The sequence below is a fragment of the Mastigoproctus giganteus genome, chromosome 7, assembly GCF_048544385.1.
Source record: "Mastigoproctus giganteus isolate SK-2022 chromosome 7, ASM4854438v1, whole genome shotgun sequence".
Taxonomy (NCBI): Eukaryota; Metazoa; Arthropoda; class Arachnida; order Uropygi; family Thelyphonidae; genus Mastigoproctus; species Mastigoproctus giganteus.
The window spans coordinates 131,779,375-131,805,119 of NC_143581.1; the positions used below are offsets into that span (position 1 = coordinate 131,779,375).

Consider the following 25,745-nt stretch of genomic DNA (forward strand, 5'->3'; position numbering starts at 1 on the left):
ATGACTTTTTTGTGACTGCTTAATGCCAGATAGTAGTCTGATATTTGGTTCCAACATCACTGAGCTTAGTTTTAATTGGTCCTCCAAGTGAATATCCATCACTGAAATCTCAAGCTTGTTTTTATTTGTGTAATATATGAAAATGTTGATTCACAACAGTAGGTTGTGCCAAAACAACATAGCATTTGACGAGCATGTTGACGCAGATGTGGGTATTCAACAGCATTTTTCCATATTTGAAGAGGATCCTTCTTCGCTTCAAATAGACTTCAGAATTATACCTTCTGAGAGCTCAATTAATTCCATCTATAAGTCATCATGTGGTTGAAAAGCTAGTTTCAGTGTGAGATTATGTTTCTCAAAATCAGCAAACCTTTCATTGTATTCTTCAATTAGGGAGTCTAGAACAGCTGTGTATTCTATCATGTCGCATTTCCTTAAACTTAAATTGTACGCTAAATTATATAAGGAGAATAATGATATATAAAAAAAGAGAAGAGATAAAATTTACCTTAAAAATATTTTTAGTTTGGTGTTATGTCATGAAATAAAAGGTGGATTTTGCATTTGAGAGAAATAGACAAAATGCCGCAACGGATATCCCAAAAGGCCACAGGTTCCCCACCCCTGGCCTTGGTGATACCAATTATGTCTTCGATTTTGGCCAATCATTCTTCAACAATACAAGGGTTGTTGCAACAGATGCAACCAGAGCCAACATAAATGGGTGCACAAGGTGTGCATGGCAGGGTGACCAACTCCATCAAACCCCACAGTTGAATTTTATTCAACCCATGGAGAGTTTCCATTCATTAAAATAATAAACACCAAAAAATGCTTGTGTATTTTTTTGTCAATTAAAGAAATATAAAAAAATAAAAAAGGTTCCATTAAAATAAAAATTTAAAATAAAAAAGCTCTACTGCTATGAGGGACTAGTTCCCTAGTAGCAACAGAACTTTTCTCTAGTAGAACACTGCTAGTGGAGTGCACAGTTACTACCCAGAGTACTATGTTTATGTGAGATATACTGTACAGTTCATCTTCTCTGAAATCTCTCTTCTTCTAATTAGCAACTCGCTGGGAATTATTTACTAACTTAGAGAGACTATGCACCACATTTGGATTTTACTACCATTAAGATGTCTACCAAGAACATACTTCTTTTCAGTTTGCATTTTTTTAAATTGAATAAACAGTAGACTGTTATTCAAAAGCTTATTTGATGATGAAACTGATGATGTGACTAACCACATCAGCTTTTAGGGATACTAAAAGGTGTGCAGTGATCCAGGTGGTATTTGATGACTTAAAACACAAATCAACTGAAAACACTTAAACCACAAATTAACTTAAAACACTTAACATAAATGAACTGATGATTTGATCAAGCAAAATCTCACAATAAGGGTAAAAATATTCTTGCAATTCTGGCCAAACATGATAGGAGGTAATGTATGATGAAAGCCTTATGGATTAACTCCAGGCTGGAGAGACACTGCAAAGCATATGAGAAGGGGAGTTTTTCTTAGCATAACTAGCCCGCCCAAGTTAACAGAAGAAATCTGTTTTGTAAAGATGAAATTCATTTGAACAGAAGATGTGTAAAGGTTTTTGCTAGTCCCACTGAAAACACCTGAAGGGGTCTAGAAAACTGCCAAAATCACACTGTCAGTGCTTCTATCTGACCTGGTACCTGCCCTATGAACAGAAACAAACATAAAAAAAAAAAAAATGTACAAAATCTGAAAAATCCAAATAAGTGATGCTGCTAAACACATTGACAAGTTAGTTAGCATTGCTACACCTATTTACCCCCCCGGGGGGTCTGTTGTTGTTGTTAGGTTAGGTTTTTAGGGGCATTAGCAACTAAGGCCATATTGCTCCGTGGATATGCAGTGGTCATTCCCTGACCTTTTCACGTCACAGGCTTGAACCTTGGTCTAATCAAGAAGCATGTGCTACGCACTGCTGCTCCTGCCCACCTGGCTACAGAGGTGCCTCCAGGTGGACTCCCATCTGGTGAGTATGGGCTTGGCACACCCAGGGTCCTGAGTTGGATATCATCAATCTTCTCTTTCTTGGCGATTCCCTTCTGCTTCTCTCTCTCTCTCTCTCTCTCTCTCTCTCTCTCTCTCTCTCTCTCTCAGGGTAACTCAGAATTTTTTTTTTTGGCTGGTGCAGCAAAAGCCTCAGGCTTCCTTGCATCATATGGCTAATGATAATAATAATATTTGTCTATTACAGTAACTTTGGGTGTTATATTAGTATTAGTATAAGTAACGGCCGCATGGTGCAAGAAAGACTATGGCTTATGCTGCACCAGCCAAAAAAAAAAAATCCGAACAAAACAATGATAAAAACAAAAAAAAATAAATAAATAAAATAAATAACTAAATAATAATAATTAATAAATAAAAAAAATAAAATAAAATATAAATAAAAAGGAAATTAAACCTATCATCCTATGCGCTTCCCTTACCCAAAAGTACTATCCAGATGACCTTTGAATTTCCCCAAACTGTCGGCCTCTACCACCCATGAAGGCAACTTATTCCAGTAATTTATAACTCGCTGGCTAAAATAAAACTTCCTGCAGTCCAATCTAAACATTTCCCCCCGTAACTTGAATTTATGTCCCCTAGTTCTAGCATCATTCATAATCTTGAAAATTTTGTCCTCATTCATTTTACTGATGCCTCTCACAGCCTTAAACACCTCAATCAAATCTCCTCTAAGGTGTCTAGTTTCCAAACTCTGCAACCCACATATTCGAAGTCTTTCTTCATAAGGACGCCCTTTTGCCGATCTCACCAGGCGAGTTACCCTTCTTTGCACCCTTTCAAGAAGCTCGATGTCTTTCTTTAGGTGCGGTCTCCATACTTGAACACAGTATTCCAAGTGTGGTCTAACATAAGCCTTATATAATGGGATTATCACGTCCCTATCTCTACTTGCAAAAGTTCGATAGATCATCGATAGGACACCATGGGCCTTCCTTGCAACCTGTTTACAATGCTCAGAGAATTTCATGTCTGACCATATCGTAACACCCAAGTCCCTTTCCTCCAGTACTGGGTTTAGTTGAACTCCACCAAGTGAATAAGTTTTTTTGGGATTACTGTTTCCCAGTGTAATACCTTACACTTTGTTGGATTAAAGCACAGCTGCCATTTTTCTGACCATTCTTGAAGTCTATCTAGGTCTCTCTGAAGAAGCTCAGCTTGACAGTGATCATTAACTACTCTACCAATTTTAACATCATCTGCAAATTTAGACATCATGCCCTCTATCCCTTCATCAATGTCGTTTATGAAAATTAAAAACAACAGTGGTCCTAATACTGATTCTTGGGGAACCCCACATCTTACATCAATCCAATCTGAGGAATAGCCATTTATCACAACCCTCTGCCTCCTGCCCTGAAGCCATCCTTCTATCCATCTAAGGATTTTCCCAGTGATTCCAACCTGTTCCAGCTTATAAAGCAACCGCTCATGTGGGACTGAGTCAAAAGCTTTGCTGAAATCTAAATAAACAATGTCGAAATTATTCCCTAAATCCAGCTCATGAGTGACCCTTTCGAAATAGCGAACCAGATTGTTAAACATGATTTTCCCTTTAAAAAACCATGCTGAGTATCCTTGAGAATTTCAATTCGATCCAAATGATCCTGAATTCCACCCTTGATCATTGCCTCCATGATTTTCCCTACTACTGAAGTCAGACTGACAGGTCGATAATTTCCAACTTCACTTTTAGAGCCACCCTTATGTATGGGAGATACATTTGCACTTTTCCAATCCAAGGGAATCTCCCCAGAGTCTAGTGATGCTCGCATAATTAGCCTCAATGGTTCAATGCACTCGCTTGCCACCTCTCTTAAGATTATAGGGTATATTCCATCAACTCCAGGAGCCTTACTAGTCTGTAGGCTCGAAAGTTTTTTCATTAAATAATCTTGCGAAATTTCAATATCATTAATTACATATTTTTTAACTTCGCTCCCACAATTTCCCATTGCCACAAAAGGCTTTTCATTTGTAAATATCGATGCAAAATAACTGTTGAGTTCATCTGCAATGGCAGCTGGTGTATTTATTACTATCCCCTTTCCCTTACGTAAAGGTCTGATCTGGTTTGTCCTGCTCTTCTTGGCATTTATGTATGTGAAGAATTCTTTATCCCCCCTCTTTGCTCTGTTTGCTAGTGATTTCTCATAAACTGCCTTTGCCTGTCGAACCTTTTCTGTGGCTCTATTACAGATCACCTTGTAGCTGTTATAGGCTTCAGTACTTTTTATTGCTCTGTAACCTTTCCATGCCACCTTTTTCTACTCAAGTAATGTGGCAACTTCACTATTCATCCAACTTGGAACCCTTCTCGTGGAGTATTTTTTTAATGGTATATACGCATTCAAGGCATCTGTGATTAATGTTTTAAAAGCGTACCACAGTATTCATATCCACCAGTCCATCAGTTTTATCTGTTGAAGTTTTGTTTTCACTGTTGACTTCATTTCAGCAATTTGAGCAATTTTTTTACCAATGGCATAACAGGATATCTAGCATTTAATATCAGTTTCTTTTCTATGTGCAGAATCGTTGTTAAAAAATTTTCAAACAGTTCACAACTTTTTAATTTCATTCGGAACTGTTTTAACTGTGAAAGTCAGGCACACTTCATCCTTGCTATCCAGCCAGCTTTCCCTTTGTACACATTATGGCAGTGTTTCACAGAAAATTTTTACAGCCCACTACAAATTGATATGTCTAATTTTAATCAATCACAAAGGATACCCAGCTTTTAGCTAGCATTATCATTAGCAGTGGCAAATGATGCAAGAAAGCAAGCCTATACAGCATCAGTCAAAAAAAAAAAAAAAAAAAAAGACACCTCCCATTCACCTACTCGTTCCTTCTATAGTTTGTCTAATTCTTCCTTGAATTTATTTAAACTACCGGGGTCCACAACAAAAACAGATGGAAGTTTGTTCCAATAATCAACCACCCATTGGCTTTTAAACGCAAGCTTCCACATATCTATTCTGTAACTGTCCTTCCTTTGGAAGAATCCCATCAGCATTGAGCTTGTCAAGCCATTCAAAGTCATAAACACCTCAATCAGATCACCTTGCAAGTGCCAAGGCTCCAGATGCTGCAATTTGTAGTCTTTCTTGGTAAGCCACCCTTTCATTCCCTTAATGAATTTCAATGCCCTTCTCTGTACCCATTCCAGAAGACCTACATCCTTTCTAAAATTAGGTCTCCAGACATGTATGCACCACTCAAGTTGCAACCCTACCATTGCCTTGTATAATGGAGATAATCACCTCTTTAACCATGCTAGTAAAGTTTCCGTATCATTGGCAAAACCCCATGAACTATCCTGACAGTCTGTCTGCACAGCTCAGAGAACTTTATATCTGACTACATAACTATACCCGGGTCTTTATCATTTTCCATTACCCTGAGTGTAATAACACACAGTGTGTTAATTTGGGATTGCTGCATTCTATATGTACTTATAGTATCATATACACACATATGTATATGCATCCATATATACCCTGCATATGTCAATGTTGAACTTCAACTACAATTCCTCGGCCTAGATGCAATAAGCATACCTTCACTGAAATTAATCACCCTGCTAACCTTTGTATCATTTGCAAACTTAGACATTATGCCTGATGAATAACGAGAACGAGGGTAGCCTGTGCAGACATATATTTTTGCTGCTCCTGGAAAAGAGAAGTTTTTTCTGATTTATTTTCTGTTTTATTAGCTTAAATTGGCATATTAACTTATTTTCTAGAGTAGCATTATATTCCTATTTACGATACTTAGTTTAAAGTAACTTAGATAGAGATTTTGTAGGTATTACTTAGTATCGGAAAGGGTATCAAATCCACGTGTTTATCGTTCATAAATTGCCGCCATTGTTACGCGATAATAGATAGCATAAGCTTAATATAGTATAGTATAGTACATAATATTGTCAATTAATCAGATAATTAATCTTGTTGAACATCATTGTCAGTTAAATTGTACTTTTAACTATACATATAACGACTTGGGTTACATAACATAAATAATTAGTAAAAAATAAATAATTAATACTTAACTTGATACGGAAGTTATATAAAGGGATTTCATAGATAACACTCGATACTGAAACATAAATATAGCGTTATAACTGTGTTAGGATATAAGTTTAAGGTTTTAATTTTGTACTGAAATTGAAATTTTATTGAAATTAAATCAAAATCATGACTCAGACCGAACAGCAAAGCAAAAGGCTCAAGCTAATGGGAGTGCTGTGGGTCAGGGGAGAACTGAGGGGGAACAGTTGCCCTCTGAATCACAGCCTATTAGAATGCACTACTTGCTTGATGTTTGTGGAGCAGTCGGGTACGGGACATAATACTGCCATGGGGAATGTCTTTGTGTGTGCGTGATGCAAGGAGTGTAAGGAAATCAGGCGACAACTCAGCGTTGTTATGGGCCTATATAAGAGCTTGAAGGACAGGGTGGATGCCCTCGAAGGATTAAAAGTGAGGGGCCCATCAAGCTCTCAGCTGCCTACACCAATGTCAGAGCTTGCACTTGGTCATCACGCAACACGGCAGCAGCCTCCAAGGCAGAATATGCTGGTCCCAAAGGAACTAGTAGTTGTTGGTGACTCTATTGTCAGGGAAACGGAGAAACATGCTTTGTAAAAAGGATAGGTGGAACAGGACCAGGGTATGTCTGCCAGGGGCAAAGGTTCATGAAGTTGTAGAACAGATATCATCTTTTAAGGGCACAAAAGGTGATATAGTTGGCACTAATGGTATTAAGAGTAGGAGAACGGCGGAATTACTTTACAAGTACAGGTCAAGGGGTAGAATATTTTTCAGCCTGGTCTGTACTTGTTAACAGGAGAGACTGCTTCTACAGGGATGGGATACACTTAAATAGAAAGGGTGCAAGAATGTTTGCTGATGCTATCGAGGCAGTGTTAGGTGGGTCGGAAAACTGCTAGATTGGGGGGATACAAGGACTAAAAGATTAACAGTAGCCACTGGCAGAGGTGAAAGTGATTCTTGCACTGCTTCTATTGGAATGAGCCGCAGCCTGGAAAATAAGATGCAGGATATTTCAGAGACTGCTGGGAACCATTGGGGTACAAGTAAACACATGGGTTGTGTTAGGGTAGATAAGAAAAAGAAGACGTGAATGTATACTTGCGTGTACACCAATGCTAGGAGTTTAGTAAATAAATTTGATGAATTTGAGGTATTGCTCAAAACATCAAAGGCAGATATTGTGGGGATTTCAGTGACATGGTTCACACAGATATAAGGAATGCAGAACTGGAATTTGAGGAGTACAATGTTTACAGAAGGGATAGACAGGATAGGAAGGGAGGAGGGGTTATGCTATTAGTTAAGAAATACATAAAATCCAAGTGAAGCGAAGCCAATCGACGTTGCTGGACAGAGCAGTGTCGAGTCAGTTTGGTGTGACATAAGCATTGGGAGATCAAAATTTAGAGTAGGAGTGTGCTATAGGCCTAATGACTCTGATGAGTATAATAAGAAATTGTACAGGGAAATAGAGTGGGCCAGTAAATCAGAGAGTTTTATAATGGGGGATTTTAATTTCCCAGATATTGACTGGAATTTGGGGGCTGGTCACTCACACACTAGCAAGGCTTTTGTGGATTTATTGGATGATTGTTTTCTACATCAGCATGTTCGGGAGGCAACTAGAGGGAGTAATACTCTTGATTTGATTATCAGTAGTGATTCTTCATGCATTAAGAATCTGCAGGTAAATGAACCACTAGGTGGCAGTGATCACAGTGTGCTGAAGTGGGAGTTACTCACAGAGGTAACTACCATTAGGAGTAAAGGGAAGGGTTATTGCCTTTGTAAAGGCGACTACGATGGACAGAGACAATATTTAAATTCTATACAGTGGGACCAACTGATGATGTTACCAACAGCAAATTCAAAATGGGAAGCATTCAAAGAACTTATCTTGGAAGCTACTAGGCTTTACATACCAACTAAGAAATATTGTTCACGGTTTAGGCCTAAGTGGAGGTCAGATGAACTAATGAGACATATGGCAGAGAAGTAAAATGCATGGGATACATACAAATTAACACGTGACACAGAAGCCTATGATAGATACAAGTTGATCTGTTACCAAGTTACAAAGGAGGTTAGGCAGGCGAAGGCAGATTACGAGAAATCTTTGGCAAGGGATACAAAGAAAAACAGCAAAGAATTCTTTACTTATGTAAACTCTAGAAGGAAGGGGATCAATCAGATTGGTCCACTTGATATCGATGGGTCAACTGTTGATGATCCTGCTCAGGTAGCTAACAAAGTAAATGAATATTTTGCATCGACATTCACACATTAGGAGTTATTCAGCAAGGGGAATGCCAGAGGTGAATTAAACTCTGGCAGTAACCTAGAGAATCTTGTAATAACTGAGAGTAAAGTGGAGGAGAAACTGTTGAAGATAAATACAAGAAAGGCACCTGGGGTGATTGGGATCTATCCAGTTATATTAAAGGAGGTAGCAAAGGAAGTAAGCAAACCCTTAGCCATAATTATGAGAGCTTCCTTGGACTCAGGGGAAGTACCCATGGATGTGAAAATGTGACCCCAATTCACAAAGGAGGATAAAAGGGCGACACAAGTAATTATAGACTTGTGAGTTTAACTTCTGTTCCAGGAAAATTAATGGAGGCACTGGTTAAAGAAGCACTGCAGGATCGTCTAGACAAGACTTCAGTTATAGCTCGGACACAGCATGGTTTTGTTAAGGGGGAAGTTTGCCTGACCAATTTGATTGGATACTATGATGCAGTCACAAAAGAACTGGATGCCGGGAATAGCTTTGATATTATATATACTTGGATCTCAGAAAGGCTTTTGATACTGTTGCACATGGAAGACTGCTGCACAAATTGGAGCAGTGTGGCATTGGAGGGAAATTGCTGCTATGGATAAAGGGGTGGTTCGGGGGAGAAGACAGAGTGGTAATCAATGGACACTGCTCTTCATTGGCTAATGTTATTATTGGAGTCCCTCAGGGCTCAGTGTTGGGTCCATTATTGTTTTCTGTATTTATAAATGATATTGATGATGGTATATCAAGCTTAATGTCCAAGTTTGCAGATGATAAACAAAAGTTTGGCAGGGTTGTCAAGGACACTACTGACACTATGCTGCTGCAACAGGATCTGGAAAGGTTGAGCAGATGGGCTGAGAGAGGTGGCAAATGAAGGTTAACATTGACAAATGTAAAGTACTACATATGGGAAACAGCAACCCCAGAGCAACGTATCAACTCTGTGGTACTACACTGACAGTGGTAGAGAATGAAAGGGACCTGGGGATGGTTGTGCAGGCAGATATGAAGTTCTCTGAGCAGTGCAGACGGGCTGCAAGAGTAGCTCATGGTGTATTGTCAATGATATATAGGAATTTTTCTAGCAGGGATAAGGAGGTGATTATTCCCTTGTAAAAGGCAATGGTCAGGCCACACCTAGAGTACTGTATACAGGTCTGGAGGCCTCATTTCAAGAAGGATGTAGAGATGCTGGAACGAGTACAGAGAAGGGCAATAAGATTGGTGAATGGAACAAAGGGGTGCTCTTATGAAGAAAGGCTTAAGTTTTGCAAATTACAGTGTCTGGAGACTAGGCACCAGCGAGGTGATCTGATAGAGGTGTATAAAGCCTTGAATGGTTTGAGCATGCTCAATGCTGATGGGATTCTTCCTCTTGCTCAGAATAATCACCTGAGAGGGCATAAATTCACATTGAGGAAAGACAGATGTAGGATAGACGTGAGGAAATTTGCCTTTAGCCAGCGGGTGGTTGGTTGGTGGAACAGACATCCATCCCTTGTCGTGGAGGTTGATTGTCTGAATAAGTTTAAGGCTCAGCTGGACAGGTATTTCGAATGAACAGAGGGGTGAAGTGGAAGTGGTTATTTTTTTTTTTTTTATTTATTTTATTTTTTTTTTTTTTTGGCTGATCCTGCATAAGCTTGCTTTCTTGCATCAAATGCCTCTACTAATGCTAATGCTAAAAGTTCATATAAACATGTGTCCAATTCTCAATGGATACGGAGGTACAGCTGTTTGAAAATGGTGTGCATAAAGCTATTATAAGAGGTATTAAAGAACAATAAATGACTTATTATTATTATTAGCCAAATGGTGCAAGAAAGCCCGAGGCTTATTTTCACCAGCCAAAAAAAAAATTCTGAGTTACCCTGTGAGAGAGAGAGAGAGAGAGAGAAGGGAATCACCAAGAAAGAGAAGAATGATGATATTCGGCTAAGGACCCTGGGTGTGCCAAGCCCATACTCACCAAATGTGAGCCCCTGGTTTTGTTTTATTTATTGACTTTTTGAATGATACAAAACAAAAATAATTTACAAATTTTTTCAATTCACAATAAATGTTAGAAATTCCCACTGCCAACCTCAATACACTTTGCACGTTTTGTGGTAATATGACATGTTGTTCTTCTGAGGTCGTCTTGGTGTTCCTTTATGAAAGCAGCAGTATGCAAAATGCCAGCGAGCAATTATTCTCTTGTATTCACCTTTTTCTTGGTATACTGCACTTTTCGTCCATCCCCACAAACAAAAATCTAATGGAGTGAAGTCTGGAGACCTTGGTGGGCAATGAACGGGATCACTGTGGCCAATACATCGTCCAGGAAAAGTTCGATTTAGATATTGTATCACCAGATGGGTATAATGTGCAAGAGTTCCGTCATGCTGAAATTACATACCAATCCTTATAGCCAAGGGAACATCCTCCAATAGTAGTGGAAGTTCATTTTGCAGAAATTCTCGGTAAATGGGGCCCTATAAGACGATTTTGTAACACAACAGGGCCAATCAACTGCTGGTCGATGATACTGCACCACACAATTACAGAGAAGCGAGGTTGAAAATTTGTTTCTACAGTGGCATGTGGATTTTCATCTGATCACTTTTGAGAGTGTCCCGATGAAACTACTTTCACCCAGGACGCACAAATGGGTGAAAGTAGCTTCATCGCTGAATGATATTAATGGAATTAATCAGCGATTAGCATTTACCCACTGTTGAACAAAATTCCAATCACTGAGCGTCGTCTCCTGGTTGAAGGTGTTGCACCTGCTGTACATGAAATGGATACAAGCTGTGCTCACATAATGTTCGCCATACTCTGGTCTGTGGAACACCAATATGCGTAGAAATTCTTTGTGTGCTAATAGTAGGACTACGTTCTACTGACTGAAGAATGTGTTCTATTTCATCCATACTTTGTTCATTTGCACTTTCAGAAAAAATAAGAGTACTGGGAACTGTACCAGTCTCACGCAGTTTGGTGTAAACACTAGTAAAGGCTCTTGAATCCAGTAATCTGTGGTTAGGAAACCGTCGATGGTATTCTCTACAAGCAGCAGTAGCCCTTCCACCACAAAAACCATAGACAAACAGCATATCAGCATATTCAGCATGTGTGAAGATGTGCAGCATTCTTAACAACACTTCTAACAACCAAACACCATCAGGTTATAACTGCTTCTTGGTCACACCTGATTCAGGGAGCTGTGCTTGCCAGTTTCAAACAGCTGTATCTCCATATCCATTGAGAATTGGACACATGTTTATATGAACTTTTTACTCAGAATAATCAATACTATAACCTCCCAAAATATTTACTATTCCTCCTGAATCATCCTGTATACTGAACTCCTAAAGAATCTTCTCAGATACCTTGCTATCTGGGAAGACTGCAGCGGATCCCACAGAAGACGGATTTCAAGCCATCGGTGAAGAGAGGTAAGAAAACAGAGTAAGCAGATTGATGGGCCACATACAGCTGTAGTTAGACAGATGGTGGTGCTGGCTTTTCTCCTATTATTAAGGAAAACGTTGCACAGTGGGAAGTGGGCATGCCATGGTAAATGGAGCTGCCTTTGTGACTGGGCAACATTGTCTACTGTGATATTATGCTCTCTGAGTAGGTCTTGGACATGAATACCAAAGGGATGCTTGGCAGTCTGGCGGTTGTTACAGAGATTTTCCCATCATGACTCAAAAATGGATGTTCATGTAGGGTTGGCTGGCAGAAATTTCAATTTAAAAGTATATTTTAGCAACACTTTCATCGGTGACAGAGGTGGTTCGGTTGCTTTGATATATAAACTCTGGACAGATAATGATCTAAATGCTCCAGTAGAAATGCAGATGGCTTGATGGTGAACTGGGTCTAGCCATCGGAGTACACTGTTTCTAGTTTGTTGTTTGTTTGTTATTTGGTTTTTAAGAGCATTATCAACTAAGGCCATATTGTTCCGGGGATATGCAGTGGTCATTCCCTGACCTTTCCGCATCCTCCGTATTTGGTGGTCACGGGCTCGAACCCCAGTCTAATCAAGAAGCATGTGCTATGCACTGCTGCTCCTGCCCACCTGGCTACGGAGGCGCCACTGTTTCTAGTAAATGCATGCACTCGGAACACATGATCTAATTTAGATATGACAAGTGCATAATAGAGGCAGAGTAAAATGCAGTGGTCTGCTCTCCAATTATTGGATGAGATGGTACACAGGAGGTCCATTGTGCACTTCATCTGCCATTAATGTATATGTGGTAGGAATGTCAACTTATTATCGAATACAAGCTCCAAGTATTTTGTGTTACTACTGGAATGACGTTTTGTTTGTTAAGTTTTAGATTGATTCAGGCAACAATTGCAACAAAAGTGTATGCATATAGTCTTGGGATGAAAATTTGAACCCATCAGCCATTGCCCAAGAATTGACATGATCAATAGCATGCTACAATTGCCTTTTAATAACCCTCATGTTGATGAGATAAACATGAGAAAAGATGATAGCGTCATCACTGAAGGAAGGCACTGTTTAATGTTGAAGGAAGTTTTTCAGTAACAGAATTAATTTTGATAGCATAACACTTAGAACTAATCCATGGGGACTCTCTCTCTCTCTCTCTCTCTCTCTCTCCACTTGGCAAAAAGGCTGAGAGAGAGAATGGACCCCACACAAACTTGGAATGGGCAGTTTAAAAAAAAAGAGCTAAATAACCCTTAAGATCAAGATTATGGATATTTTTTAAATTCCAGATCTCCAAGGCATGTCATACACTTCTTCCATATCCAAGGAAATCAACATCAGGTGCTCACATTTGAGGAAACCACCTCGAATAGACAGTACCAGTCTTATTAAATGGTCGGGTGTTGACCTGTTCCTTTGGAAGCCATACTGTATCCTGAAAGGGAAGCAACTTGCTTCTAAATACCTAGGTGAGATAGACATTGACCATTCTTTCCAAGATATTGAAGAAGAAGCTTGTCAGAGCAATTGGGTAATAACTGTTTGGAATTTTCGGATCCTTTCTTGGTTTCAGGAAAGTAAGCAGGATTGCCATAAGCCAGGAGTTCCGTAAATTGATCTTTCAGACAGACTGTTACTGTTGGTGCAGCTGAGAAGATGTTTAATCACCTTGTAATGGAATAGTATTAGTACTAGCAAATAATTCAAGAAAGCAAGCTTATAGAGCATTAGCCAAAAAAAAACCACACACACACACACATAACCTGCCTTGCCTGTCCAATTCCCTCTAAGAATTTGTCTGGTTCTTCCTTGAATTTATTCATACTACCCACTTCCATAACCATCCTTCAATTTGAATTTATGCCCACTCATGTGTAGTCTCAGCAACAGGAAGAATGCCATCAACAGTGGGCTTACTCAATCCATTCAAGGCCTTAAACATGTTAATCAGATCTCCTCATAGGAGCCTAGTCTCTAGATGCTGCAATTTGAAAAACTGAAGCCTTTCTTGGTAAGAAAACCCTATCATTCCCTTTACCAATGTGCACCTGTTCCAGCAGATCTACATTCTTAAAAAAAGAAATCTACAGATCTACATCCTTAAAAACTAAAATGAAGCCTCCAAACTTGTATACAATACTCAAGACACGGCCTAACCATGGCATTACAAGGGGATGGTCACCTCTTTATCCCTGCTAGCAAAATTCCTCTATATCAGTGTTCTCCAAATTACGGCCCATGAATAATTTTTATACAGCCCCATGGAAAGTGAACTAAACAGCATTTTTTAGAGTCATGCCACTGCATGTACAGGCATGCAAGTGTCAAGCTCGACTGTATCAAACGTGTGCATGTGGTTCAGTGCAGTCATATGTACACTAAATGCAGTTATGCATATATCAACCTTTTCAGATTGTGAAATTCTACTATTTTGATATAACTTGTTCATTGTTGAATTATTATTAATTTGTATCAAATTTAAAAAAATCATCCTTAAAAATGTTCCGAAAGAGGAAAGTCGATTTGGAGGGTCGTGTTTTTGATCAAAGGTGGACTGAAGATTTATTTCTTCATTGATTACCATGAAAAAGCAGTGTGTTTGGTGTGTAAGGTGACTGAGTTTTTAAAGAATATAATTTAAAATGGCACTATGATTCAAAGCATAAATCTTATGATCAACATAAAGGAGTGTTGCAAAGAGAAAAAAAGTGTTCAGAGTTACAAAACTAATTAAGAAAGCAACAAAGCACACTGAAAATGTACCAGTCAAGTAATTTATCTGCTGTAAGTGCCAGTTATAAAGTTGCACATTTGATCACTTTTGAAAGTAAACCATTTGGTGATAGTGAATTTGTTAAGTGTTGTTTGTTAAAAGTTTTGGAAAAATGTGTACAGAGAAATAAACAATGATACAAGACATTAGTTTGTCTCGATAAACAATTATGTGAAGAGCAGAAGATATTGGAAAGAATTTGTTCAAATAACTTTTGGAAAACAAAACAAATGAAATATTTTAGTGTTTACTGGATGACAGTACTGATGTAAATGGCACAGCCCAACTCCTTATCTTCATACCTGGAATTAATGATAATTTTTTATGAGTTGAACATTTCGCTGATCTACAGAGTATGCATGGAATAACTGCAGATGAAAATCTCTTTGAAAATTTTTGCCAATTTATTGAAAAGTTAGGATTAAATACTAAAAACCTGGTAGGAGTCACAACTGACTGTGCAAAAAATATAATTGGTAAAAACATTGGGCTGATGGATAGAATAACCAAAAAATTGATAGATATCAGAGCTGAAACTCAAATTGGAATTCACTGCATTGTGCATCAAGAAGCTCTTTATGGGGAAGTATTGGATCTCCAACACATTATAAATGTGGTTATATCAACTGTAAATTTTATAAGATCACATGGCCTTAATCACCGAATGTTTCAACAGTTTCTTTCAGAAATTGAAGCTGAATACAAATATATAATATTATATTGTGCAGTGAGATGACTTAGTCATGGCAAAGTATTACATTGGTTCTTTAAACTACATCATGAAATTGATATTTTTAGGACAGAAAAAGGGAAACCAATAAGTTGTTATTAATGAATAAGTAAATATATTTATTAATTAATTAAAAAATAAGAATAAAAAAATAAAATAAAAAACCGAGAAAAAGAAAAAATAAATAAATAAAAAACACAACCTGCAAGAGTTTAATCCCGCATCAGTTTTTATTCTGATGCCTACAAAAGCAATTGAAAAAAAAAAAAAAAAAAAAAAATCCTCACGCAAAGTTGTGGAGGAAAAAAAAAAAAAAAAAAAAAAGAGTGTATAGTTCTAATCTATATTAACCAGTACAGATAACTGTTTCCTTTTTTTAATACATTTCTACAAAATTCCTGGAATACTGAAAAATTCTCTGAACCTTGTACCCATTGAGCTTCAGCTCCTTGATTAAAATCTGGTATAACTGATCTTAAATTATGCCTAAATTTCTCATAAAGAGCACATCATAAAAAACTCGCTCCCATGTTTCAGGTAATCTACATATACACAAAGGATCTCCTCCAAACCTAAGTCACATAACTTATATTTAACCGAGTGTGATAAGTATTTATATTTAACCTGTGATCATATAATAGGCTTCCATGCAGGGAAAGAACCATTTATTATGTTTATTTCCAATGGTAAAACATACATCAGGAATAAAAAGCCTAGTTACAGCACCAGTCACTCCAACGTTCTTGCCATATTCTTGTTGATTTCAATAAAATATTTTTTTCCTCTCTATTCCAATCAATCAAAATATCATTAGTAATTCCCATGATTGTAACTTGTCTGCCCTTCCTTAGAAAGTAACTAAAAGCTCTATATACAATATACAAATCCAAGGGGAGTGCACAGAAAGCACCTAAAGGGCATTAGTCAATACTGTCTTATACACTCTCAGAGTTGTTAATAACATAATACACTGTAATGAATTCAGCTTATTTCTAAACTTGACATTACTCAGATGTTTAAACCAGATAGAGGCAGCATAAGCTACAATGGGTAAAAGAATAGCCTTATAGTAAAGACTGAGCCCCCAGTCTTTTCTGGTAATCCAGACTATAGAGGCTGTGTATTTCTTTACTTTACCACTTAAGTAGTCCAAGTGGGGTGTAAAGTATAAATTTTCATCCAACAAAATCCTTAAGTATTTGACCTGAGACACCAAAGGTATCTGTTTACTATTAATATTTAAATGGGGTGGTCTCCTGTAGTCCAGTTTACCTTTCAATAATTTCATTACAGTCTTATTAGAAGAAATTCTGAGTTTATTTTTCATAGTCCAATTCAACAGGTTACCGACTACCTTCTTGCCTTCAAACACTCGTTATCAATTAATAAAGCTGTGGTGACAATCTCCATATCAACCTTATCTAGAATAAAATTACAAGCCGATTTGGTTACCTTGTTGGCGTCATTAGCGGTATAATCCACAACTGCTTTCTTCAATTTTGTAATTAGCATTAGCATTAGTAGAGGCATTTGATGCAAGAAAGCAAGCTTATGCAGCATCAGCCAAAAAAAAAAAAAAAAAACCCATTTCCACTTCACCCCTCTGTTCGTTCAAAATACCTGTCCAGCTGAGCCTTAAACTTATTTAGGCTATCAACCTCCACTACAAGGGATGGAAGTCTGTTCCACCACCCAACCACCCGCTGGCTAAAGGCAAATTTCCGCACGTCTATCCTACATCTGTCTTTCCTCAATTTGAATTTATGCCCTCTCAGGTGATTTTTCTGAGCTAGAGGAAGAATCCCATCAGCATTGAGCATGCTTAAACAATTCAAGGCTTTATACACCTCTATCAGATCACCTCGCTGGTGCCTAGTCTCCAGACACTGTAATTTGCGAAACTTAAGCCTTTCTTCGTAAGAGCACCCCTTTGTTCCATTCACTAATCTTGTTCCCCTTCTCTGTACTCATTCCAGCAGCTCTACATCCTTCTTGAAATGAGGCCTCCAGACCTGTATACAGTACTCTAGGTGTGGCCTCACCATTGCCTTATACAACGGAATAATCACCTCCTTATCCCTGCTGGAAAAATTCCTGTATATCATTGACAATACTCCATGAGCTACTCTTGCAGCCCGTCTGCACTGCTCAGAGAACTTCATATCTGCCTGCACAACCACCCCCAAGTCCCTTTCATTCTCTACCACTGTCAGTGTAGTACCACAGAGTTGATACGTTGCTCTGGGGTTGCTGTTTCCCATATGTAGTACTTTACATTTGTCAATGTTAAACTTCATTTGCCACCTTAGGTCACTATGTCCAAATGTATAACAATACAGCATATGTAAAAGAGTATAAAAAGGTGACTTAAATACAACTAAAAAGGTTTAATGATTTTAAATAACTAAATGGACACACGGTCACTGTCGGATAAAATCTGTCTGAGTGTATAAGGCTTAGTCAGATCATCAAAAGCGGTAAAATATAAAAGATGTTGGTGTCTATATTGTGGACACTCAGATAAAACAAGCCGAATAGTTAAAAAGGAGTCACAATTCTCACACAGGGAGTCATCTGCCTGCAGCAGGAATGCTTGAGTAAGATGACTGTGTCCTATGTGGAGGCAAGCTAGAACAACTTCCCCTCTGCAGATCCTGTGCAGACTCTACTGTCACCGTTGTATTACAAGCTTTATCTGATATAGCTTGTTTATAACCTGCCCATGCCAAGATTGTTGCCACTGGGAGAGTAATCTCTTGCATATTATTTGCCTGTAGTCTGTATAGGGGACTAGCAGGTTAACGTTGTTCTGAGCTTGCGGTGACCTGGCTGCAGCATCAGCCAGTTCATTACCCTTGATCCCAATATGGCTTGGGACCCAGCAGAAGCGGATGTCGAAAAAGCTCTCAGAAAGGGAGTGAAGCAACTGCTGGACAGGTCAGGTATGAATGAGGATTATATCCCATCCCCGATAAAACTTGAAGTATACTTAATGAGTACTGTATACACCATACACCTTGTATGGTGTATACAGTACATGTGGATTTTAATGTGGTATGATATATATACAGTAATTGTGGATTTTAATGTGGCTTAAAGCTAATTCAGATGGCTTGTAGTCAGATGATTCTGATTACAAGCCATCTGTGAAGACAGGCAGGAAGTCAGAGTATTCAGCTCAGTGGGAGCACAGAGTTGTTTGTAGACAGAACTGAGAGTGGTGGCCTTTATCCTATTATGAATGGAGAAGTTGCATGATGGTATTCGGTCATTCCAAGGTAGTGGTGATGATTGCTTTGATGACTTGGTCACATTGTCTACTATCATGTTCAATTCTCCTAAAAAATCTTGAATATGGATACCAAAGGAATGGTTGGCAGTCTTACGGCTGTTATAGAGGTTTACCCAATGTGGCTCAAAAGCAGATGCCCACATGGGGTTGTTGTTGTTATTGGTTTTTAGGAGCATTAGCAACTAAGGCCATATTGCTCCAGGGATATGCGGTGGTCATTCCCTGACCTCTCCACATCCTCCATATTTGATGGTCACAGGCTCGAACCCCAGTCTAATCAAGAAGCTTGTACTATGCACTGCTGCTCCTGCCCACCTGGCTACGGAGGCGCCCTGGGGTTGTCTGGCAGGGATTTTAGTTTAAAGGTGTACTGTAATGACAAGTGCTTTCATTGAAGAAACAAGGATGGTTCAGTTGCTTTGACAAACAGGCTCTGGACAGGAGATGTTCAGAACACTCCAATAGCAATGTGGATAGCCTGGTGGTGGACTGGGTCAAGCAATTGCAGTAGGCCATGTCTGGCAGATGCATACACTTGGGACCCATGATCTAGTTTACAACGAATGAGTGCATGATAAATTTGGAAATAATGTGCAACAATCTGCATTCCACTTGTTGGAAGATAATATAGCCCATAACATGCACAGGCTCTTTGTGTAAATATTTTGAAGTTGACGGATGTGACGTAAGAGTGTTTAATTTTTATCAAATATAAGGCCGAAGAATTTTGTTTTAGATGCTACTGGGATTACATTTTGTCCGATCTTTAGTTCTGGTTCAGGGTGAAGATTGTACTTTGAACAAAAATGGACACAGACAGTCTTTTGGGATGAAAACCTGAACCCATTTGTCATTCAGTTACCCTCATATTGCATGATTCTGAAAAGATGCTAAAGTCATCAACGAAGAGGGCACTGTTTATGGTTGAAGGAAGTTATTCAGTAATAGGATCAACTATGATAGCATAAAGCATTACACTTAGTACTGATCCTTGAGGAACCCCTTCCTCTTGGAAAAATGGCCGAGAGAGGATTGCACACAAACTTGGAACAACTGGTTTGAGAGGAAGTTTTTTTTATAAAAATGGATGTGTCCCCTAAGACAAAGTTATATATATATATATCTTTTAAAATTCTAAAATTTCCAAGCCATATCATAAGCTTTTCCCATATCAAAGAAAACAGACCTGATGCTCATGTTTCAGGAAACATCACGGATAGATGTTTCCAGGTGGATTAAATGGTAAAGTGTTTCTTCGGAAGTCAAACAATGTCCTGGAAAGAAGGACACATGGTTTTTGAAGGACGTGGTTTTTGGAGGTAACAACCTCCAAAAACCACATGAATCTACAGTTGACCATTCTTTCAGCATCTTGCAGAAACAGCTGGTCAGAGCTATAGGATGATAATTAGTAAGTGTTTTTGGATCTTTTCCTGGTTTAGGAAAGGCAAGTACGATTGCCTTATGCCAAGGGTCTAGAAACTGCTCGTTGATATAAATTCTATTGTAGAGACAGCAGACAATCCATAGATTCTGACGAAGGATGTTTAATCATCTCATAATGGTTGTCATCTAGCCTGACAGCACTTGTCTAAGAATGAGAGAGTGCTACCACCAGTACCCATTGTGTAAAATGCTGATTGTATAGTTCACAGCCATTTGAGGAAAACTTCAATTGCTGCTTTTAAAATTTTTGTTTGGCAACCAGGAACTCTGGGGTGTAGGATGTTATAGCAGACACATTGGCAAATGTCTCCCCAAGAGTGTTTGCAATTGCAGTTTGGTCTGCAATTGCATCATCATCATCACTAACCTACACTACTTGTACAATGGGTTACCTGAGGAACAGCTCATCCGCGCTTAAGTCTTTAATCTATAATTTCATCCGTAATTGATCTTTCTTTCTTATCTTATTCTTTCATATTTTTTTTCTTCTTTCCCTTTCCTTTTTTTTCTTTTCCTATCCCTTTTCTCTCTCTCTCTCTCTCTCTCTCTCTCTCTCTCTCTCTCTTCCCCCCCCCTTTTTACAAACTGTAACTCACATAAAACTTTAAACTCAAAAAATGGCAATATAAATAAAAACTCACAAGTGCAAAAATAACTGTGATATAAATAGCTCAAAATATAAATAAAGATAAAATAGCTAAAAAATGTTAATAAAAATAGCATCAGTGCAAATTAAACTCTTAAAACTCCATTTACATATGTACACTATATACAATCCATTAATTTCTCAATCTTATATTCCTTATTTCATTAATTCCTTTAGCATAATCCAAAAAAGCTTCATACCAAATCCTATTCTTAAATAAGTCACTGGGGGTATTTGAGTAACAGCAAATCTTAGAGAGAAATATTTCTCTGTTCTGTGTGCCTTGCACAATTATTTTCCAACACATGATCTGTATCTTCAATGTGTCCACATAGACACCTTGAGTCATTTTCTATTCCTAGCTCCACCAACCTTTTCCTCATTCCATGTCCAGTTACTTTAATCATTGTAACCATCAGACCCAAGCCCAGCCATCTATCCATTTCTCTTACTGCCTCCACTCCAGACAGGAAGGCATATGTGACACGGCCGTTGTCAGAACGGTTCCACCTTTCTTGCCAAATACTATATTTCTTGTTGCAATCATTTTCTCTCTCTCTCTCTCTCTCTCTCTCTCTCTCTCTCTCTCTCTCTCTCTCTCTCTCTCTCTCTCTCTCTCCCCCCCCCCTTTAGATCCTGCTTCCCATATACCTTATTTTCCTCAATACAAGATTTAATCCCCAATATTTCTATCCTCTCATTTTTCTTTATTGCATACTCCATTACTCGTTTAATCACAATCAAATCAATTGGTCTACAATTGCATATCCATTATGCTCTAGGTTTGTTAAAGGGTGATATGTATTTCCCTTTAATTTTCCAGACTTTGTCCAAGACAACTTATTTTGCAGCCGCCTGGCTGATGGAAGATGTTAAGCAGATCCAAGATTCTTTCTGACTCTGATATCTAATATAACGTGCATTGCTACGTGCACATTTCAAGGCTATTAGATTTTCTGTGGTAGGATATCAACGAAATATCCCCCACGCCTTGTTTTATGCCTTTCTTGTGCTGTGCATTCTACGTTCCATCATGGTTTTGGAAATATTGGAAACCGAGTTGATATCTTCAGAATGAAGATATCAACTCTTCAGGAGAAATGTATATAAAGTTAAGCGTACCAGATAATCACTATGAAAATCGCTATGGTCACTAGTATCATCACCTGGCACTTGGGGGGGGGGGGGGGGGCAGATCAGTGGCAGTAAACGTAGAGGTGGAAAAAGGTACTAGATCCCACATTTAGAAGGGGCAGGTCATTGTTTTCAAGCAATCACTCTATAATCTGACCCCTTCCATTGATGTTAGCACTACCGCACAGAGTACTATGTCCATCGAAATCCCCTAGTAATAGAAAAGAGGGATTGCAACTGCTTAATGAGATCAAGGTCTGCCTGGTGGATGTTGTTCCCAGGTGGCAAATGGATTGAACAGATAGAAGAAACCCTACTGAAAGATGTATGGACACGGCCTCTAAATTGTTAGTCAGTGTCATAGTTTGAAGGGGAGTATGGTTACCAACAAGGATGGCAACTCCTCCATGGGCAGGTCCATCCCCAGTTCTGTCTTTCTGAATGGTAGAACAGCTAAGCATATGAGGGTCCTCATTTGCCTTTAAATGTGTCTCCTGTAAGCAGAAGCATGTTGGCTCATACTTATGGAGGAGGGCCTTGATGTCTTCATTGTTTAGATGGAAACCACAGCAGTTTCACTGCAGAAATTTGAAATTGGATGTTACTTAGATTTGGTGGGTCGTCTGTGGGCGTCCAAAGGGCTGAGGGCTTTACTCTGTCTTGAATTTATCCTTTTTGGGAAAGAATGGACATTGTCCAGTTGTCCATATCTTCTTCTGCAAAAAGTTCCAAAAACGCATCATTTGTTTCCTTCACCTCTATCTCCATTTTTTTCATTTGTCACAGGCAGCAAATCAGGTTTTTTTGTTTACTCTATATTATTTTGTTTAGGTAGAGGTGGAGTAGCAGATAGTATTGAAATGATAGTGGCAGCTGACTGGGTGTTTTGATGTGGCTTTTGATTGTTCAGTAAGTAGCATGCAATGGGAGCAGGCAGCAGAAGTTTTTTTTGGTGGGATTGTTATATCTGTTTGAATTCCAACAGATTACTTCCCTGCATATGCAGCCTTCTGAGCATATGTGGGTTTATTGCTAATTATTGGAAATACTAGTTTTCTCGCCTCCCGATAAGGAATATTCAGCTCTGCCTTGTGTCGCTGTATCTGCTTTTCTTGTTTCCACTGCATGCCCTTGGGTATGCGGGGTGCTCACCTCCTCAGCTGACACAAGTGGATTTGGTGGCTGTACATGCATTGTTTTAGTGGTCTTTTATACTCACCAAGCACAGGCAGGTGCTCCATGACAGGCCACCTGCAGATGCCCATATTTCTGGCACTTAAAAACATCACAATGGGTTTAAAATGTATGGCCTTACATTGCAATTGATGTACCCAGCTTTAATCGAATTCGGAGAATTAAATGTAAGGATGAGGTTTCTAGTTGGTGCTGACTTCCCATCCTTACACATAGAAATTCTTTTAACAGCTATTACTCCGTGCAACGAAAACAACCCGAGTAACTTCAAGGAGAAGGAGGAGGTCCCACTCTGAGATGACACCCTTTGATGAATTTAGAATTCTGTGTGATATCACAGTATTTCTGCAATTGATGTTGCTCGGGGTAGCTGCTCAGAGCAATTGAATCAATTGAAACTAAGAATGCCCAGTCATTCTTAGTTTCAGTTAAGAGGTCCCCAGAACAAAGCCTCTTAACTGATTTAGGGGAACTCCTCTAAACCTTTCTGAATGAAAACGGGCAACGTTTTTCCAATAGGTTTCTCGGTTTTGGAATGGGAGCTAATATTACTTCAGTTTGTGAAGTTCTATTAGCTCCAGTGGCATTTGTCTGGTTCTGAGGTATTGTTTTAAATTAGGAACTGGGTTGGTGTCTCAAAATAAATAATTTTATTAGGATTCATAATGATTTTTGCATTTGTTCAGTGCTGAGGCTCCCCACCCACCACAGAGTCCAAATGGAATGCCCACTATCTGGCAAGCACTAAATGTGCTTGGGAGTGGGACAGGGCTACCTAGACACCGTACCTGCACCTCCTCCGCCAGCCTGAATCCTGTCCCTTGGACTGTGGGAGTAGGGTTATGGCATTGACACAGGTGAACCCACTAGCCGAATAATCCTAGCCAGGCCATCCAGGACCACCCTGGTCAAAGCAGGGGCCAAAGTGGTGTGCTGAAGCTGGACCCCTCCCAGCCACCAGGATTCCCTTTCCGAATTTCCACGGGTTTCAATGCACGACAAACACACCAGAGTCCTACGATGTTAGTTAGCCTGGAACCTAGGATGTGGACATTGGATCCCAGTGATACTAATCTGGAGGACCAGCAGGATCACTAGGAGGTCCCTTCACCATGTACAGGTGCCCACATTGCAATTAAGTCCCATTCTGCGATGACGCCTTTCGATGAATTTAAGCTATTGTGGGGAGTAAGAGATACTGGAAACCCACCAAATGTCATTGTCTTTAAGAGCCAATCAGAATGTTTGGAGGTGGCTATTTCAAACAAGAGATCTCCTGATTGTAGTTGCTTCACCATTTTTAGTGATCCTGCAATAGATTCCAGATTTCATTGAATCATAAATGGCGATAACTTGCCCACGGGCTGGGTGGACAGAGTCCACCCAGCCCGTGAGCAAGTCTGGACACTGTGCTTCTGTTCGAAGCCTTCTTGGTTGACTAGTGTTATTATCATGACAGGATTCTCGTCTTGAGCTTGAAGACGAAGGGTGGAAAATTATTAGAATCCATTATGGCTCCTTTTGGCCCTGGGGCCATATCTTTACCACCCAGGTTTCCAGCCCCGCCACGGAGAGGCAGGTGCAGTGCAGCGAGGTGACCAAACGGCTGAGTTACTAAATTAATATTCAAAGAAAAAGAAACAGAAAGGTGGTTTCCCTTTCTGGGCCACTGCCTACTTCTTGTAGAGTGATAGTGCTACTCTGATATACAAATCAAATCAAGAAAACGGTTTTTGAAACAAAAATAGAATCTGTTCGCTCAAATACTCTTTGTAGAAATCGCTTTTAGAAATGCACTAGAAATTGCTTGGCCATGGAATGCTTGGCACACAGGGCCAAGAAAGCCTGCATGTTGAACTTGCCTCCAAATACCACATAAGACGAGCATTGATCATTCTCAACGGAATTTTCCACAAACAGCTAGTCAGAGATATAGTTTTTTGTGAACAGTTTGTTGGGACTTTAGGATTTTTTCCTGTTTGAGGAAATTGCGTATGCCTGGAAACTGCTCTTCAAGAAATTTTATACATAAAAAGGGAAGGTGTTAAATCATTTCATAATGGGTGTTATCTGGTGCATCAACACTACCTTAGTAAGATTTAGAGCTGTTTTTAGCCCTTCAATGGTAAAGTGGCCCATTATTGGGTTCAAAATCTTTATATTTCAGTTGAAGTGCCTATATTTTTCGTTTTTCTCTTTTTCACAACCAGGAACTCTAGAGCATAAGAAAGATGTTGCAGAGATGGTAGGTAACAAATTCTCCCCAAGAGTATTGACTATTGCAGTTGAGGCTGCAATAAAGCATCCATGTTGTTGCAGGACCAATGAAGGGAGAAATATGTATTTTCTTTTGGCTCTTAAAGCAAATACAAACTAATTTTTGGTGCAAACACTTTTAAAGGCTAAGAGATTAATCAGAGTTGAATTAGAAAGAAAAAGGCTCAAATCAAGCTTTGATTTGAGCCTTTTTATCTGTTATGCATTCTGCATTCAACCATGGTTTGCGAAATGGTATAAACCGATTAGATGTTTTTTTGAATTGTAATTGCAGCTGCATGGCTATATTCTGTGATATATACCACTGAATAACTGATAGGCTCCTGACTGACTGATATGAGTTAATATCTGTCTGGTGTTGAAAGGTGTGCCAGTCAGTCAA

At 39.0% G+C, this 25,745-nt stretch overlaps 1 protein-coding gene across 3 annotated transcripts in view; it reads right to left on the bottom strand.

The window, feature by feature from the left end:
• LOC150083206 (ras-related protein Rab-28-like) overlaps positions 1–25,745 on the bottom strand; it is a 158,944-nt gene that overhangs the window by 103,642 nt on the left and 29,557 nt on the right. The gene's annotated exons all lie outside the window — the stretch shown is intronic.